Source organism: Phyllobates terribilis, unplaced genomic scaffold (assembly GCF_046119375.1).
Source record: "Phyllobates terribilis strain yellow unplaced genomic scaffold, ASM4611937v1 Scaffold_9__5_contigs__length_417890890, whole genome shotgun sequence".
NCBI classification, from domain to species: Eukaryota; Metazoa; Chordata; class Amphibia; order Anura; family Dendrobatidae; genus Phyllobates; species Phyllobates terribilis.
The window spans coordinates 256431320-256448186 of NW_027362769.1; the positions used below are offsets into that span (position 1 = coordinate 256431320).

General features: G+C 40.8%; 1 long non-coding RNA gene across 1 annotated transcript in view; it reads left to right on the plus strand.

Annotated features, from left to right (window-relative positions):
- LOC141160951 (uncharacterized) overlaps positions 1 to 16450 on the plus strand; it is a 34374-nt gene extending 17924 nt beyond the window's left edge. Inside the window, exons 2-3 of the long non-coding RNA XR_012250593.1 lie at positions 14109 to 14278; positions 16159 to 16450. This is a non-coding gene — a long non-coding RNA (uncharacterized lncRNA). The remainder of the gene's footprint in view (positions 1 to 14108; positions 14279 to 16158) is intronic.
- The last annotated feature ends 417 nt before the right edge of the window (positions 16451 to 16867 follow it).

Below are 16867 nucleotides of genomic sequence, written 5' to 3' on the forward strand. Positions count from 1 at the left end.
GGAGTGGCCAACACTGAACAGCTGAGACCATCAAATATTCAGAAATTCTCAACTGAACAGATTAACCCCTTCACTGCCAGCAGAAACTTGCACTGTTTAATATGATGGTGAAGTGCAAGAGTATGTGAAATCAAACACCGTGATTTTCTGACCCACCTCTGTCACAGTAAACCTGTGATAATACTTTTCTGCTCCTTATAAAGAACATTAATAGGGAAAGTTTCAAATATTTATATAAGCTTAGGCAGCATAGGCATCTTAACAGCTGAGATTCTCTCAAAAAGTGATAGTGGCAGATTGTTCCACTTGTTTAGTAGCCGCTTGAGTTCGTTGAACAAGGGAGGGTAATTTTGCTGATATAGGTACTCATGAACATTAGCTAATGGCAGAGAGGCCTTTAGTTGCTTAGGAGGTTACCTTGGGTTTACTTATGACCTTGCAGACTACTGTACACCATGCTCTTGGAGTGATCTTTGTTAGATGACCACTCCTAGGAAGGGTAATAATGGTCTGGAATTTAATCTATTTGTACACAATTGGTTTAACTGTGGATTAGTGGTGCCTAAGATCTTTAAGATATGGTTTGAAATCCTTTTCCAACTTGATCAGCACTAACAACTCGTCTTCTGAGGTCCTTAGAAATATTCTTTGTTTGTGTCATGATGAACTTCCAGAAATGTGTTGTGAAGATCTGATTTGATATATTAACACAGTAAAGAAGGGCAACAGTATTTACGTGTGTAGGTCACAGAAATAATGCACTGTCAGGATGCAGTAAACCTATTTAATAAAGAAGAAAGCAACACTGGTGCAAAATACTGATGAAACAACCACTCACAATCCAAAAAATTTCCCCATAACTTTAGGGGGAAACGTAATTCCTCTTTCTATGGCCTTGTTTTTCATTTTAGTGTAGAGACTCACAAGTATGAGGACCCTTGATGCGGGATGCTAGCTTGCGTATTTTGGTAAAAATATCGACCAATATTCATATATTACACACAGAGTATATATTTGCACGTTATATTTTTATTCAGGGTGCAGCCAAGTCAATGTTGGCCTTGTAAACTAGAGTGTCTGTCCTCAAGGGGTGCACTTACATAGTGCTGGGCAGTCCGCCTAATCTAATAGTATAGGTTTCACTAATAGGCTGTAAGCCAGACACTGTGCACTACTTATGTGTGACCAGAGCCCTAAGCAAGCCTTTTTTTTTGTTGTTGTGCAATTTTAATACTAAGCAATCACCCCCTCCATGAATTGGTAGGTTGTGAGTGGTTGTCTCATCAGTATTTTGCACCTCTGTTGCCGCCATCTTTATTATATGGGGTTTGCTGCATCCTGCATTAGTTCTGAGACATGGGCAGGTAAATACTGTTGACCTTTTTTTCTGTGATTATTTTTCAAAATTCTCGCCATAATTGTGAAATTTTGACAAATAAACATAAGTCATATCAAAAAAATCTTACCACTATCACAAAGTACAATATGTCATGAAAAAAACTATTTCAAAATCACTGCGATCTATTGAAGCATTCCAGAGTTATTACCACATGAAGAGACTCTGGTCAGATTTCTAATATTTAGACTGGTCATAAAGGTCAAAATTTCTTGGTTACTGAGGGGTTAAAAATGACAAAGTCTAATATTTTTGACTTATTTGTTTGATTTGGTTCTTTTTAACTACTTTTGAACCTGTGGCAAAATTTAAAATGGTTCTAGGTCAAATTTATGCAGAAGCATGGGAAATACTGAGGGGTTTACAAACTTTCAGGCACTACTGTTTACTTGTACTACATATTCACAAAAGGGATTGATAAGTTCTCACTGTACTTTCTACAGACATACAAGCAGTGCAATGGTGTTCTTTTTAAGTTGTTGAAATACATTTCCCATCCTTATATCTAATATTTATGTTGCAGACATGACTAATGGAAGTGACTGCGCCTAAGTGGCTGTCTCCATTCATTTCTATTCGGGTTCCAAAAATTTGTCAAGCAGGTTGCAAATGGGAATACCGAAATCATTACCTAACCCAAAATGTTAACACACATTATTTGGTTTCAAATTTAAATGCATATAGCAGTTTACAATTTTTAGGGTGTGCATACATGACAGAAATCCCATCTGGATTATGCGGACACATAATCTGCTATGTATTAAAGTAATTTGGAAGTTTGAGACTCTAATAAGTTTCAAGCACACGTTGCGAAGAATATATGTATCGTGAATTGAATTGCATTGTGGATGTGAGATCTATATCATGCCTATTTATGCTCTGGATGGTGTTACAGATTTTTCCCTTAAAAATGCACAGGGTGAAATTTGGGGATAAATCATACCATTTTCGCAATGAATTATTTTTTTTGCTATGAATTTTGCTGTGATAATTCTGATTTGTGCATGATATGGAAATGTCCTGTGTGCATAGACCCTAATCATTTCATGTTGACATTCCAGTCTAATTTTTTGTCTCAAAAAAGACAATATCTGGCTTTTAAGAAAGTCTTCTCTAGGAAAACTTAAGTCATTTCATTTCGCTAAAATGTAAAGTAAAACTTAAAGGGGTTTAATAATTTTTGGTAAATGCACGAAAGAGTCAGTATTACTGCTAAATCAAAGAAATAATATTTGCTCACCTCATATCCTTTCCAGAGTGTCCTGTGTGCCTGCTGCTCCAAATTACTGTACTGTAGTCATTGGCCTCAGTATCTCAGGCTTTATCCTGCTGAGGCCAGCGATTATATTATGTATAATCATGTGTAGTTTTCGGGCTGTAACGAATGTAGCCACCAGCTGGGACAGGGCCCTGTAACAGGTTTTATTTTGTTTCAATAATAATAATAATAATAATAATACCGACTATGTTAAGCATTGATCACATCATGGAAAACCTCTTTAAGGCCTACAAAAAAAAGCCTCAAATTGGTAAAACATAACCCAAAATACCCTAGAAACCTAATGGTCTTAGAGGATTTTCATATGTTACCCTATGAATGAGCCACATTACACAAATATGTTATACAAAATTATCTTGGGAGAGGGGCTTTCACTGTATCTGTGGGGCAATAGATCTGTCATATTACAATCTAAGACTTCATGCACACTGTGGCATTTTATATCTCTTGTCATTGAAACCATCATAGAGTTCTAAAAGTCATACTGTGTTTCATCCAACTCCATAAAAAAATGTGGAATACTATATGATCTATCGTATTCCGTATTATGCAGTTATTCTCTTCGAGAAGCATTGCTGCAGGATACAATCCAGCGTGTTACTATTAGAATTGGTGAGACTCAATTCAAACTTCCCATGTCCTCAGCCATGACAATGGTCTGTGGCCACTGCATGGGAGAAGGAGTACAGCCTTATACCTGCTGATGTCCATGGCTATTCATTTTATTAACCAATCTTTTGAAACGTCATGGCATGATGCACATTTGACATCGTGCAAGGCCATCACGACAGACATCAGCCGGTAAGGGCCACAGACCATTGTCATGGCTGACAGAAAGGGAAGTGTGAATCAATTCATACCAACTCTAAAAATGACTCACTATTGAACCATGCAGCTATGCTTCTTGGAGAAAATATCTGCCTGATATGGAATAAGATAGTCATGGCTGCTCAAATTCGAATAAATTTGTACCAACTCAAGTCACTATGTATATTATGAACCCTTGTGCTCCATTCAGGTTCCATATACATCATGTTACCATGTGTATGAGCCATACTACTTGCACAGTATCACTAAATAACTCTTTGAGTAGCATTAAGACCAATGTTGATGTTCTTTTGAAATATGGAAAGAAGAACCTTCCTCCTTTTATAGCGTAGAAAACTGAGCTATTCGATTCTTGCTGCAAGCATGTATCATCTTCAATCCTAAACAGCCATCCCTACAGCTAGATAGTCCGCAGCTAAGAGGGTCCCTTTAGCTGCAATGTCTTTAAGATTGTTGCTATTAATAATATCTGACACAAGCTATATTATTTTAATAATCTTTTCCGTAGATATATGGAGACGAGGGATTTATTGAGCACCTGTGGAGACATTGTAATTAGAAATACAAAACAGCAGGGGGTGAGGATGATTAAAACTGTCTGAAATTAGCAAACTCTGATGTCGGTTTCAAGTTGCTGTAGAATTATTCAGTTGTGATGCAGAAAAACAGATTAGAGAAAACATGAAGTGACTAAATAATTACAATTTCTTGCTTGCTGTTCTTCAAGTATTAAGAGAAGCTACCAACTGGGTAAAACAAATGAATACACCCATATTAAAAAAAAAGAAAACTGTCATCAAAAGTGATAACAAGTAGGGGCTGAAATATCCAGGCAGGTATAATTATACTAATGATTTATTTCATATTTGATTAATGGAGACTTCTGTGAACTTACGGCTAAAGAATTGTCATAGCAAATCATTCACTTGTTTAGTTAAAAGGTATTTCAGAAATAGTCATTTAGTAATACAATTAGGAGTATCTGAAATTAGGACACATAATTAGCTCACAAGAAATGCTTGATTCAGGAAATTGAAGTATTTAAGAACACAGTATGAAGACTACTTTGAGTTGAGCGATCAGTGGATGTAAGAGAACAGATTTTTGGAATATATGTGGCCTGACATACAGTATCCTACATATTTCCAATTTCTGATGATCTGATATCTTTCTCAATTTTTTTTTCAATTTTCTAAATGTTTTATGTTGGGAACCCCACAACTCTAAAAATTATCTGTTCACTAGAGATTGACAAATCTTTTTAAATTCAGAGTTGCCAGCTTTGACGAATTTGTCCCAAAAATTTGATTTGCAACGTATTCTGCAAAGTTTCTCCTTGCCCAAAAAATATGTTTAGAACACTTGGAAGTATCCTAGGACTGTATTGAAACTCTTTTGAGCTTTTTAATGCAAACCCAGCCTTATTAAAGGGGTTGTCCGGTACTATAATTTCCCTTCTAAATATCTATTTTTACACCTTAACCACTTTTCTAACTATCTATATTATACAATACTCTACATTTTTCCTATCTATCTAATCCCTAAATGTGTTTTTTTACTTCACTTGCTGTGGTGTTTTGTTTTAGAGGGGTCTCAAACGTGATGTCACAGGAGGCTGGAGCTGCACTCACTTCTCTGTAGCATCTATAGCCTCTCCTGAAATAGGATGTCACAGGAGGTTGGGGCTGCACTCACTTCCCCAGTGTCTATCACCCCTTCTGGAACAGGACGTCTTTTAAACCAAAACAAAAATTATAAAAATTATGGCTTGCCCATCTCAAACCATGAAGCACACCTTGGATATGTACACATGACATCATTTTCAGGCAGGTGAACATGATGAATCTCTCAAGATTAAGACACAATTTTTGGAGGGAGAGAAGGGTTTTATTATTTAAAATTATTGACTGTTAGAGGTCTTTTTGAATGTTTTTATGGCAACTTTTTTTTACTGGAATTTACAGTGAAGGAACCGCTAGAGCTTTTTTTTTCAAGCATCTTTCGGGCATTTTTTGAGACTTCCTATTGACTTGTATTGTAACATATTTTAAGACGTTTGGTATGCTCACTTTGCTTCTGGTTTCCAAAGATGTCAAGCAGTTAAATGGTTAAAAGAAACTCAAAAAACTGAATATATGAACAGCAAGTCGTTATTACATAGACATGAAGCGTTTCAAAAAAAAAAAGTTTGTGTGCCAAAAAATCAGAATTAGGACAGTGAGATATTAAACTGCCCTTCTTGTTTGATGTGTGCATAATGATTAAAAAATGCTGCTACTACGGTGTTATTATTGTAGTATATCACAGATCAATCAATTCACAGTGACACTGATTATGCAGGCACAGCACTTCCCTATTACTTGAATTTTCAGATTGTTATTCATAGACTGAAACTACCACCTCTATTTTCAATGTATTTCAGCATTGCAATAGAACAACACAATCAAATTTAGGCCATTTTCTGTCCCTATGTGGAATGAGTTGTGTTGGGTTGTAAAATACTAAAATGTCGCTGAGCAACCCGCTCCCATCTATTATACTGGCTGTGGTAGTCCTCCCTAATTGGCTGTGTTAGACCATGTCATTTGATAGCTACAAGGCATTATGGGGTACCTGACATCATTAGCTCACTCCTTTAGTCTTTAGTTGTGTGCAAAATGGCGCCAGGCAATTTGATTTTATTTTTCGATCCTTTTAAATAAAATCGCAAATTGTTTGAATTCACGCGGACAAGTGAATTTATGTAAATTCGACTCCAAGTCAATCTGCAGCAGATCAATCCACCACTTTCTACTGTATATATAAAGTACCTGTTGCCATTTACAACAAGTTTGCAACAATTGAAAAGACAGAGAAGGAAATATTACTCACAGACGCCCTGGTATCCATTAGAGGTGTTATTTGGGAACATTTTTTTAGCCCATGGGCTTCTAAAGGTTAAAATTAACAAAGAGGTTTATTCATCATTCTGGTTCTCAGGTGATTGTTTTCAGACTGCAGAGGTGATGTTATGACTATTGTGCAAGTGACTGCTGCAGCCAATCGCTGAGCTCAGTGTCTCTGCCAGTGAGTAAACCTCTGTTTATTTTTAATCTTTGGAAGCCTAATGGCAAAAAAAAAGTCACAATAAAAAATTTTAAGAAATAGGAATTCTGAAGCTGTAAAATTAATCAGAGTGATATTTCCATATTCTCCAAAATATTGCCACAACCTATATTTGTCCACTTATATTTATTGCTACATATATTGTACTATATAGATGGTGTTACTACGGGGATTACTGTTTCTGTATTTTTAAACATGTTTTTAATTGTTGTGTATAACTGGTGCATTTAATAAAATTGGTATCCTTTTTGTTTATTGGTATTTGATATTTTGGTTATTTATAATGCCTGGTGCCTATCTTTGGACCTCCTTACTTTTGTTTGTTTCCTCATCAGCATAGAGATGATACTGATGAGACTCAGATGCGCACGCGGACTGTACTGTGCTGTCAGGACACGAAGAGGAGGAGGTTGACTCTCAGGGCGATGAGCTGGAAAACAGATAGGTTAATGATGAGGTTGTAGATCCCACTTGGTGTAAACCCAGAGGCACACAGTTGAGTAGCTCAGCAGAGGAGGTGGAGGAGGAGGAAGACGAGAAGGTTACATTGCGGCTTCCCGCACAGACACGGAGTGATGCAACCACGAAAAGCACTGCATCTACAGCCAAAACTCTGGCTCAGCAGCAGTAATGGGTCTGCAGTTTGCAGGGGTGGCAAGGTTTGCCTAGCCTTTGTCTTTTTGGAGACCGTAAAGGAGGGCACAACTCAAATTATCTGCTAATTTTGTTATAAACGACTGAGTAGAGGCAATAATTGCAAAAAATGGACTACTACATGCATGAACTAACACATGCACGATCAATATTTGTTAGATTGGGAATCTCACTGCGCTAAAATGCAGACTAGTGGGCCTCGCCAACCACCGGTTGCCTCATTAACCGCAACTGCTGCTCCTTCCTCCTCTGTCACCATGGCAAGTGTTCTCACACAGCTCTCCGGATGTAGAACCTCCATTTACTTACCCACTACAGTCGGAAGTGAGAGCACGTCAGCTGTTACGGAAGTGGACATGCCTGCTGTTTTTGACCGATATCAAACACCAAGCACACCACATCTTTCTCAATCCATCGTAACATATAAACCTGCACCTCTCTCACAGTCTGGCAGATTGTCATGTTCACCCTACTCCACCCTCTCTCCGCACAGCAGCCAGCCCTCGGTCCCACAGTCACGTAAAAGATTGTTTCCTCCAACACATGCCAAAGCAAAGAGCTTGAACTTCACCATCTCCAATCCATTGGACACAGAAATGCTGCCTTTCTGCCTGGAGGATACAGATAGTTTCCCAAAGCTGATGGCTGTTGCAGTTCCCCAGTACCAGTTGTCCAGTTGCCATTACTTCTCTAAGAAAGATGTGCCTGTGCTACATCAGCATGTTGCAGATAACATCACCCGTTCCTTGAAAAAATCTTTGTTTGCCAGGGTGCATTTCATCACTGATACCTCGACGAGCAAGCATGGCCAGAGGCGTTACATCTCACTGACTGGCCACTAGATGACTCTGGTGGCTGTGGTGGCATGCAGGGAATGGGTTTTTCCACAAACTAAACTAATAGGCAAGAGGGGTTGGAGAACTAAAATACTAAACAGTTAAGGTTGGAGAACTAAACCACTACACACCAGGGAATGGAAAACTAAATCACTAAACACCAAGTCTTGAAATCCCCAAGGCGTGCGGTACGAACCTCAATATCTAACATTTCCTTCACTGCCTCCGCCTCCTCCACCTCCTCTATGGCCTTCACCTGCGTCCTCAACCTCTGCCTTAATGAGAAACATGTTCCAACAGTGTAGAGAGAATCCCCCCACTTCCGTACTGCACAGCCTGGACTCACCGCAATCAGGCAGTGTTTAAATTAATATGCCTTGAAGATCGCAGTCATACAGATCAAGAGTCGTGGACAACTATCCATGCTGAGTTTGAGCAATATCTGCCTACACTGAACCTGGAGACAGAAAAGGCCATGTGCAAAACTGGTGGCAGCCCTACATGGCTCACATCCTCAACCTGGTGATAAAGCAATTTCCCCACAACTATTCTGGCCTGGATGCGCTGCTGCAGAAACCATGGTTGCTGTGTGCTTACGTCCACCATTTGCAACTCCCGGGGTATCGACTTGCATCGCTATAGAGATCTTTCGGACTACTGGTTAACCAGTTGACTTGTGATGTTGCACCATGGTGTAATTCAACTCTGCACATGTTGCAGTGACAGTGGCAGCAGCAACGAGCCCTGAGGCAGTATATCATTTTGCATAGCCTTGCCCAATGCAGTATGGACGTGATGTAAATCACACTTGCAGAGTGGACACAGATGTAGGACCTCTACAACCTTCTGCACAATATCGAAATGGCTACTAAGATGGTTAGCGCTGACCATGCCATTAACAGCATCACTATTTTGGTCATCTCCATGTTGGAGCACACTTTGAATAGTCTGCCGGAGGAGGTGGTGGTCCCAGGAGAAGAGGAAGAAGAGGAGGAAGCGAAAGGGCTAACAATATCTCTACGTTTTGGACTGTCATCGGATAGGCAGTTGCCATAGTAGAGTGGATTACAATGATCAAGGGGGGCTCATGGTACCAGACAAACTGTTCATGAAGATGCAGGAGCCAAGGAATAAATGAAGGAGGATGAGGAGGAAAAGGTGATGGATGCACAACAGTTAGGAGATAAAGTGGAAAATGATCCTCTCTCTGTTGTCCGTGGTTGCCAGGAGGGGATGGAGGAAGCAAGCCACCAACACACTATGGACTTGGACCTCATGAAAGAGACTGACACATGAGCGCCTTCTTGCAGCACTATCGGCAACATGATTGTTGCCCATATTGTTAGGATTAGAAATAGTTCTGACTACTGGGTTGCCACTCTGTTCGATATACGGTTCAAGAGTACATTTTGCCATATGCTTTCTGCCCTGGAAAGGGACACGCCCATGCTGAAGTATCAAAACATGCTTGAAGACAATCTTAAGAGTGGTTTTCGCCAAAACAGCAGTGAGGCACACTGTGTGCATTGCAGCCAGCATTCACTCAGAACGTGTCTTCAGCACTGCTGGTGTCTTCATGGATAAGTGCATATGAAATGTAGACTGCCAAACTTTCATCAAGATGAACAAGTCATGGATCTCATATTACTTTTTCACTCCAGTCGCAGACCGGGAAGACTAGGCGATGGTGTAGTTTTTAGTGTGCTGCATTGATCTCGCATTATTGCAGTCAGTGACACTTTTGTGGTGGCTTCTGTGCCTGTTGTTGTTAGTGCTGATGATCAGATGACGTGAGAGATCAACAATGTAGCTAAACTCTTACCCATAGGCAATTTTAGTAGAGGAATCAAGTGACCCATCCTACTGGAAAGGTCCATCACCACCCATACTACAGTATTACCACCAGAACTAGGCATATCTGTGATGAAATCCATGGACAAATGAGTCCAAGGTTGAGACAGAACCTCATTAGGCAAATGAAATCCTGCCAGTGTCTGGCGAGAGGCTTTAGACCTGGTACAAACTCTGCACTTATGGATATTCTCATCATTATTCTTTTGAGCACTTTGCCACCCAAAAGGACCAGAAAACAGCTCTCCTGGTGGCAGAGGAACCAAGATTTCCGGCTAACACAGAGTCAAGCACTTTGTTAAGAAGATCAGTGCAAAGTGAGGACATCACAAAAAGCTTGCCAGGTGTCAAGCCCTCTCATGCACCAGCCTGAGCTTCCACAATGTGCTGACATCAATCCCCAGAGCACTCACTACTAGAGATGAGCGAACATGTTCAGAAAACATTTGCCAATCTCAAATTCGGCACAAACATTGCACATTCAAATTCATGTTCGGACCCTCGAGCATTTTTACTCAAAATCGGCAAAATTCAACGGACTCCGAACTGAACATCAGTGGCTTCCTACGCTGTCATCTGCGTGACAGTGCGGGCAACAGGGGCTTTGATAGGTGGTAACATCGTTACTGCTGCTGATGGGAGGAGTACTCTCTCTTCAGTCGGTGCCTGTGCTCCAAGTAAGAAAAAAAGTTAAAATTAATAAATAAATATTCAAATAAAAAAAAGCACACTATACTCACCTACACCTAATCCCCGATGCCCTTGTCCCCTGTAAAAAATAAAAAAAACACTATATGCTCACTTTAACACCTAATCCCTGAAGCCCATGTCACCTGTAAAAAAGAAAAAATAAAAAAAAAACATATTCCTCACCTATCCGCCGTGATCCAGGTAATTTAGAGTGTCCCATGCCAATCTCAGTTCTAGAACAGTCACATCGGGAGATGTCACTGTCCTATACGGCAGCCAGCGATACACTGACAGGAGCATAATTGCTCCTGCAGTGTATAGCACTGAGCTTCCATAAGTGAGGTCGCACGAATTCATCAGCTGATTAACTCCGGAGACCTCACTTATTGCACCATGGCTGAGTGAGAAAATTCTCACACAGCGGTGGTGCCATAAGTGAAGTCACCGAGGCTCATCAGCTGATGAACTGCTTAACCTCTCTCACGGCAGCTCAGTGCTATACACTGCAGGGGCGATCATGCTCCTGTCAGTGTATCGCCAGCTGTGGGATAGAGCAGTCACATCTCCTGATGTGACTGTTCTATAAGTGACATTCTAATGATGGATTACGGCGTGGGACAGTATGTCGGATAGATGAGTATTATTATTGTTTATTATTTTTCTTTTTCTACAGGAGACAAGAGCATCAGGAATTAGGTGTTAGGCGAGTATAGCTGTGTTTTTTATTTTTAAATAAATATTTAAAACATTGTGGACTTTTATTTCAAATAAAGGACTTTGCTCTGTCTCTGTCTTTATTACATTTTATGATGGGGTTAGTAGAGGGAGCATCTTATAGACACCTCTCCATTACTAACCTAACTCCTAGGCTTCACGTCAGCTGCCAATACAAGGCTGACATGAACACCAACCCCATTATCCCACTTGCCACCGCCACAGGGCAAGTGGGATGACCAGAAGCTAAGCGCCAGATTTGGCAAATCTTATTGATGTGCCATTTCTGAGGTGGCTGAGGGATGTTGTTATTAGCCTCAGAGGGGGCTAATGTCCATGGCCCCTTCCTTGGCTATTAATATCAGTCCACAGCTGTCTTTTTATCATTTGCTGGTTAAAATTTATAATGTGATCCTATATCAATTTTTTTTGTGGGGTCTCCCTGTAATCTAGCCAGCAAATGCTAATCAAACAGCTGTGGGCTGTTATTAATAGCCAGGGAATCTTTGGCTAATGGCCCCTTTCCCTGTCTAGTAATATCAGCCCCCAGTGGTGATGCTTTATTATTTTTTCTTTTTTACAGGTGACATGGAATCAGAGATTAGGTGTTAAGGTGAATATTATGATTTTTTTATTTTTTTTGCAGGGGACAAGGGCATCGGGGAATAGATGTGAGCATAATGAGTTTTTTATTTTTATTTGAATATTTATTTAATAATTGTAACTTTTTTTTTACTTGGTGCAGAATAAAGAACATACACAGCAGAGAGATAAACCCTAGCTGGTCATTCACAGACTGTCTTAAACTTCAGCAGAATGACTGGACATCCAAATGAGACTATCACTAGCAGGAAATACCAGTAGGAGGGAAGTATATAAAGCTGCATCCAAAATGTTGGGCAGACAAATGAGTAATTGAAAACTGCTGTTACCCTAAAAAACTGAAGCAAGGATAACGAAAACTAAACACCTGGCGAAAAGGTGTATCTGCTGTGGCTTGGCGCATACAGAAGGCTATTGAAGTTTAATATAGATAAATGTAAGGTCACTTAGCATGAGGAAACAAAATAGAAAACTATGTTATAAATATTAAAACACTGAGTAAAACTGCCATTACCTTATACTAAGATGTATTGGCTGACAGTAAAATTAGTTTTAGTGACCAACACCAGGCTGCTGCTGTCAAGAACTATAAAATTATGGAATGCATAAATAGAGGCCGAGTTGCTAAGGCAATCAAATGTGTACAATCTTAGGCTCCATTCAGGGAATGGGTGGACTATAGTACTAAGACAGGTTAACAAACTTGGGGTTATTAGTTCAGAAAAATTATAGTTTAGAGGCGATCAAATTGACGCGCCCCCTGGGCCTAGTGTGGACGTGTGTGGGATACCCGGAGCCGGGTGTCTGGGGGTTGTAGTCTCCGTGGCGGTGACCCGGTCCCATGGCTCAGGGTGGTCAAACCAGTGGCAATCTTTTATGGGGTTTTGTGGTTTAATGTCCGACTACGCCACCCGTGGATAGCGGTCAGGGTGTACCGCCGCTGCGAGGCAGTCCGCTGAGGCTGGTGTGGTGTGCGCAGCTAAAGATGGGATAACTCCCCTTGGGAAGAGTATGGCCTCAGGGCAGGGAATGTGGATGATGGGAGTGATGGTGCGCGGGCGTCCCAGTACTAGTAGTGCTGTATGCGGTGAGAAAGCAGGAACGACTCAGAGTCTTTGCAGTGCAGATCAAGGTCTTTACTGATGATATTAAGGCAGACCCTCCCGGGAGTACTGGCTAGCATAAGGGGCCTTGTCAGTCTGCGAGCAAGCAGGAGTTCCCCTGGCCAGGTGGAGTTTTAGGCCTCCCCGTCTCTCTGCACTCTTCCTGGCTACCTTGCTGTAAGCGAGTGGAAGTAGCCCACGTCCCTGAGTATACCGTGTGGTGCTCACCAGTATGGCTGGTGACTTGGGGCCTTCTGATAGCCTCCGCTCCTCGATGGCGGTGCTGGTCCCTTCCTTGTGACTGAGCCTCCGGGCTTCTTTGGCCAGAGGACCTGGAATCCCCTGCCGGCTGGTTTCTGCTGCTGGATTTAGAGGTTCCCACAGCCTCGGACTCCGTTGTCCGGTAGTAGTCTCTTCAGCCAGGACGAGCAATATATCTGCTTCCAGTCCCTGGCACTCAGCTCCTGCTCCTACAGAACTCCTAGCTGTTTCTCACCCTGTGTCTGGAACTTCACTCCAGGCTCTGACTCAACTGACTAATCCCGCCCCAGATCCAGTTTATAAGGGCAGATTCCTCCCCTCCCAGGTCTGGGCAGGAAGTGTTGCATGCTTAAGGGCTCCTGACCAGAGAAACCTCCCACTTGCTCTCAGATGTAATATTTCTATTACTGTGGCAACCAGACCCCTGAGGTGCCACATAATTACAATGCACAACCCTCTACATTTAGAGGGAAGAGGGTTTATCATCCTCACAGATGGCAATTCTTCAGTGCAAGGACAGTGAGACTATATAACTGTGCCACATGATATTCTAATGGTTTATTCACTAGCCAAATTCAAAGAGGGGAATAAATAAATACAATATGGGTGCTAGATTTCTGTGATAGGAGAATGACCAAGGGGACCAGTCTGATTGCTGTATATGGAGTCACAAAGGAGTGTTTCCTCTAATATGGCAGAAGTATAATAGCAACTACTTCATGGAGTTTTTAACTATGAGACAAAAATTAAGCCATTTATGAGCTGACTCTTTTTTTCTAAATACATAGCCACTCCTCACCTTTCTGTTGTTTGGCTCACCTGGCGAGATGGATTCTTCAAGACCTAGGTCCATGTGGGCACACAGGCCACAGGCAATGCAGAAGACAAGTAAGGCACCTGGGGGAAATCAGAACAAGAAGCACTGGAGACTGCAAGCAGACAAGACACTGGAAAGCAGGTATGGAGCAGGTACTAGAAGCTCTACAGGCTGCAGGCAGACAGGACACAGGAAATCTGAGAGTTTTAATAATGAGGCACCGGTGTGTATCTTAGTGGGCCTTATATAGACCTAGTGTTGCAGTTCCAACATTGACTGTGGCCAAGTAACACTCTGAGTGATAGCTTAGCCTCCTTACAGGATTTGGAGTGTGCTGAGCTGTCAGTTTTGTGAGTTACATTCCAGTTATCTAATCTGATCCTGGGGCATGCTGGGCTGGTAGCATTTTGATTGACAGTCCTGCTGCTCAAATTGGTTTAGTGTGTGGGAGTTTCCCCTGGTGCCTCCCATCCTTAATGATTTTCAAGCTACCTAGCTCCCTAGCTGTTAGTAGTCAGTGTCAGTTGTAGCTTTGCTTAACTTAGTTGTGTTTGCTTAGCCCTGTGTCTCTTTCCTGACCATGTTGCTGGACCTAGGATTTGTCATGACTATTCTTGTAGATTATCCCTCCTGCTCTTGACGGTCTTTGACTTCAGGTATCTGACCCCGGACTTGGCCTCTGACTATTTATTTGTTTTACTCCCTTGTCTTGATATACCCATCTGGAATTTGACCCCAGACTGTTTCCTGACCACGCCTTTGACTCACCCCTCTGTACTATAATAAGCCCTCCTTGTATCTGACCTCTGACCACCTGACTTTTCCCATGGCTTGCCTGTGAGTAGTGACTCAGCATGACACCTAGGCAAATGATCACATGGAAGCACGCTGGGCCACTTGCAAAGCCTGACGTAGAACCCTACACAGTTGAGTGGACAGGGGTGAAGGTAGCAAAGCCCGTACCTGGGACAGGTTTGTAACACCTGTCTGTCTAACCATATAATCACTAAATATATGTAATTAAAAATAGGCTACTCTCCATTGTTGATATCAGATATGATTTCACTATGCTGGGGTCTAGTTGCTGTGGCTGTTGGCAGGCTTTAGCAATGATAGTTGTACTTATTTACTATATAAGTACTTGTAGTAGTAACTACTTGAATTATTAAACTGTATCCTTGTTCCTTTTTTGTCATTGTCCAGATGCAGTGTAGTCAGGAGGGGTAATGATTATCGTAATTCCTCACTCTTTATTGACTTGTAGAGAAGACATAGTATTGGCCACCAGTAAGCTGCAGCAGAGTAAGACCACGTTCACACGTTCAGTATTTGGTCAGTATATTATATCAGTATTTGTAAGCTAAACCAGGAGTGGGTGATAAATACCGAAGTGGTGACGTGTTTCTATTATACTTTTCCTCTGATTGTCCCACTCCTTATTTTGGCTTATAAATACTGATGTAAAATACTGACCAAATTCTGAAAGTGTGAACGTGGCCTAAAGGAGTAATTTCACAGGTATGGAAAATGAAAGGATCCATTTCTAACAATCACCTTGAGATGAAACCACTCTTAGTATAGGCACGGGAGGTGATCACAGAGTCTCTCTTTAGTCTTCCTCGTGTTTTCTCTCTCAGTTATGCTTTTAACCATACTAGATATAGATGGTGTCTTACATCTGATGATGCACTGCAAAATACAACGTCAGCAATATTTATTAAAGTAGCAGTTGCTTGTCTCCAGCTCGCTGTCCCAAGGAGAGCTGGCAGTTGTAGTTCTGCTGCCTTCCTGCAATTCTGGTGACAGCTCCCTGATGGCAACAGCAGCACTTTATATACATCTCTTCTAGGAGTTACAAAATTATTAATACTTTATATCTAATTTATTAAATGCATGGCTTATTTACTGGACATATTTACTTTTATAAAATTGTATAGAATTTAGAAAAGTTTACAAAATGCAATTATATAAATAAGTGATGTTTTATCATTCCAAAAGCTCTATATACTATCTTACTACAGAAAATGAATCACAAATGATTATATGAAGAAGTGAAGAGTCACAGCTGGAGTCTGGAAAGAACAGAGGACTCACAGTTGGAAGTTTGGCTTCCCGACTCCATAGTCATTGTATCAATAAATTGAATAGTTTTGGTTCTTGGCTGATAAATAAAACAATGTGATAGTTCATTACCTAGTGGGGGGGGAATATTTTGACAGATGTTTATATTACACCCTTATTATCTTAGATAAAACAAGATCATAATGCAAAATGGAAATATCTTTATAATTTTTCGGATCTTTTTATCTTCACCGCTAGAGTATATGGGTTCAAAATACTGGTTTAGAGGTAAAGCAACACTTAGATTGTTGCTTGGTTGATACTAGAGAAGTTCTGTTTGGATTTGTGCCATTAAATAAAACAGAAGATGTTATTGCTATCCCCATCTATTGCATTTCACTATTCTGAGACATTACTTGCTGTAGAAGAATAGTCTCTTCTATCTCTGTGGACTCTGCAGGTCATCAATGTAGCCGCCCAAAATAGTGCTCCGCCATAGATAATAAGAGACTAAATAACAATCAGTGCTTATTACTGAGAAGGAAAAAAAAAACATACAGTGGATATCTCGGTTTAAAAGGAAGATATTAAATCTATGACAAGCTATGGGAACTGACACATCGTTAATCTATGTCAGGAGACACCAAGGTTCCCGAGTAAAACTACATT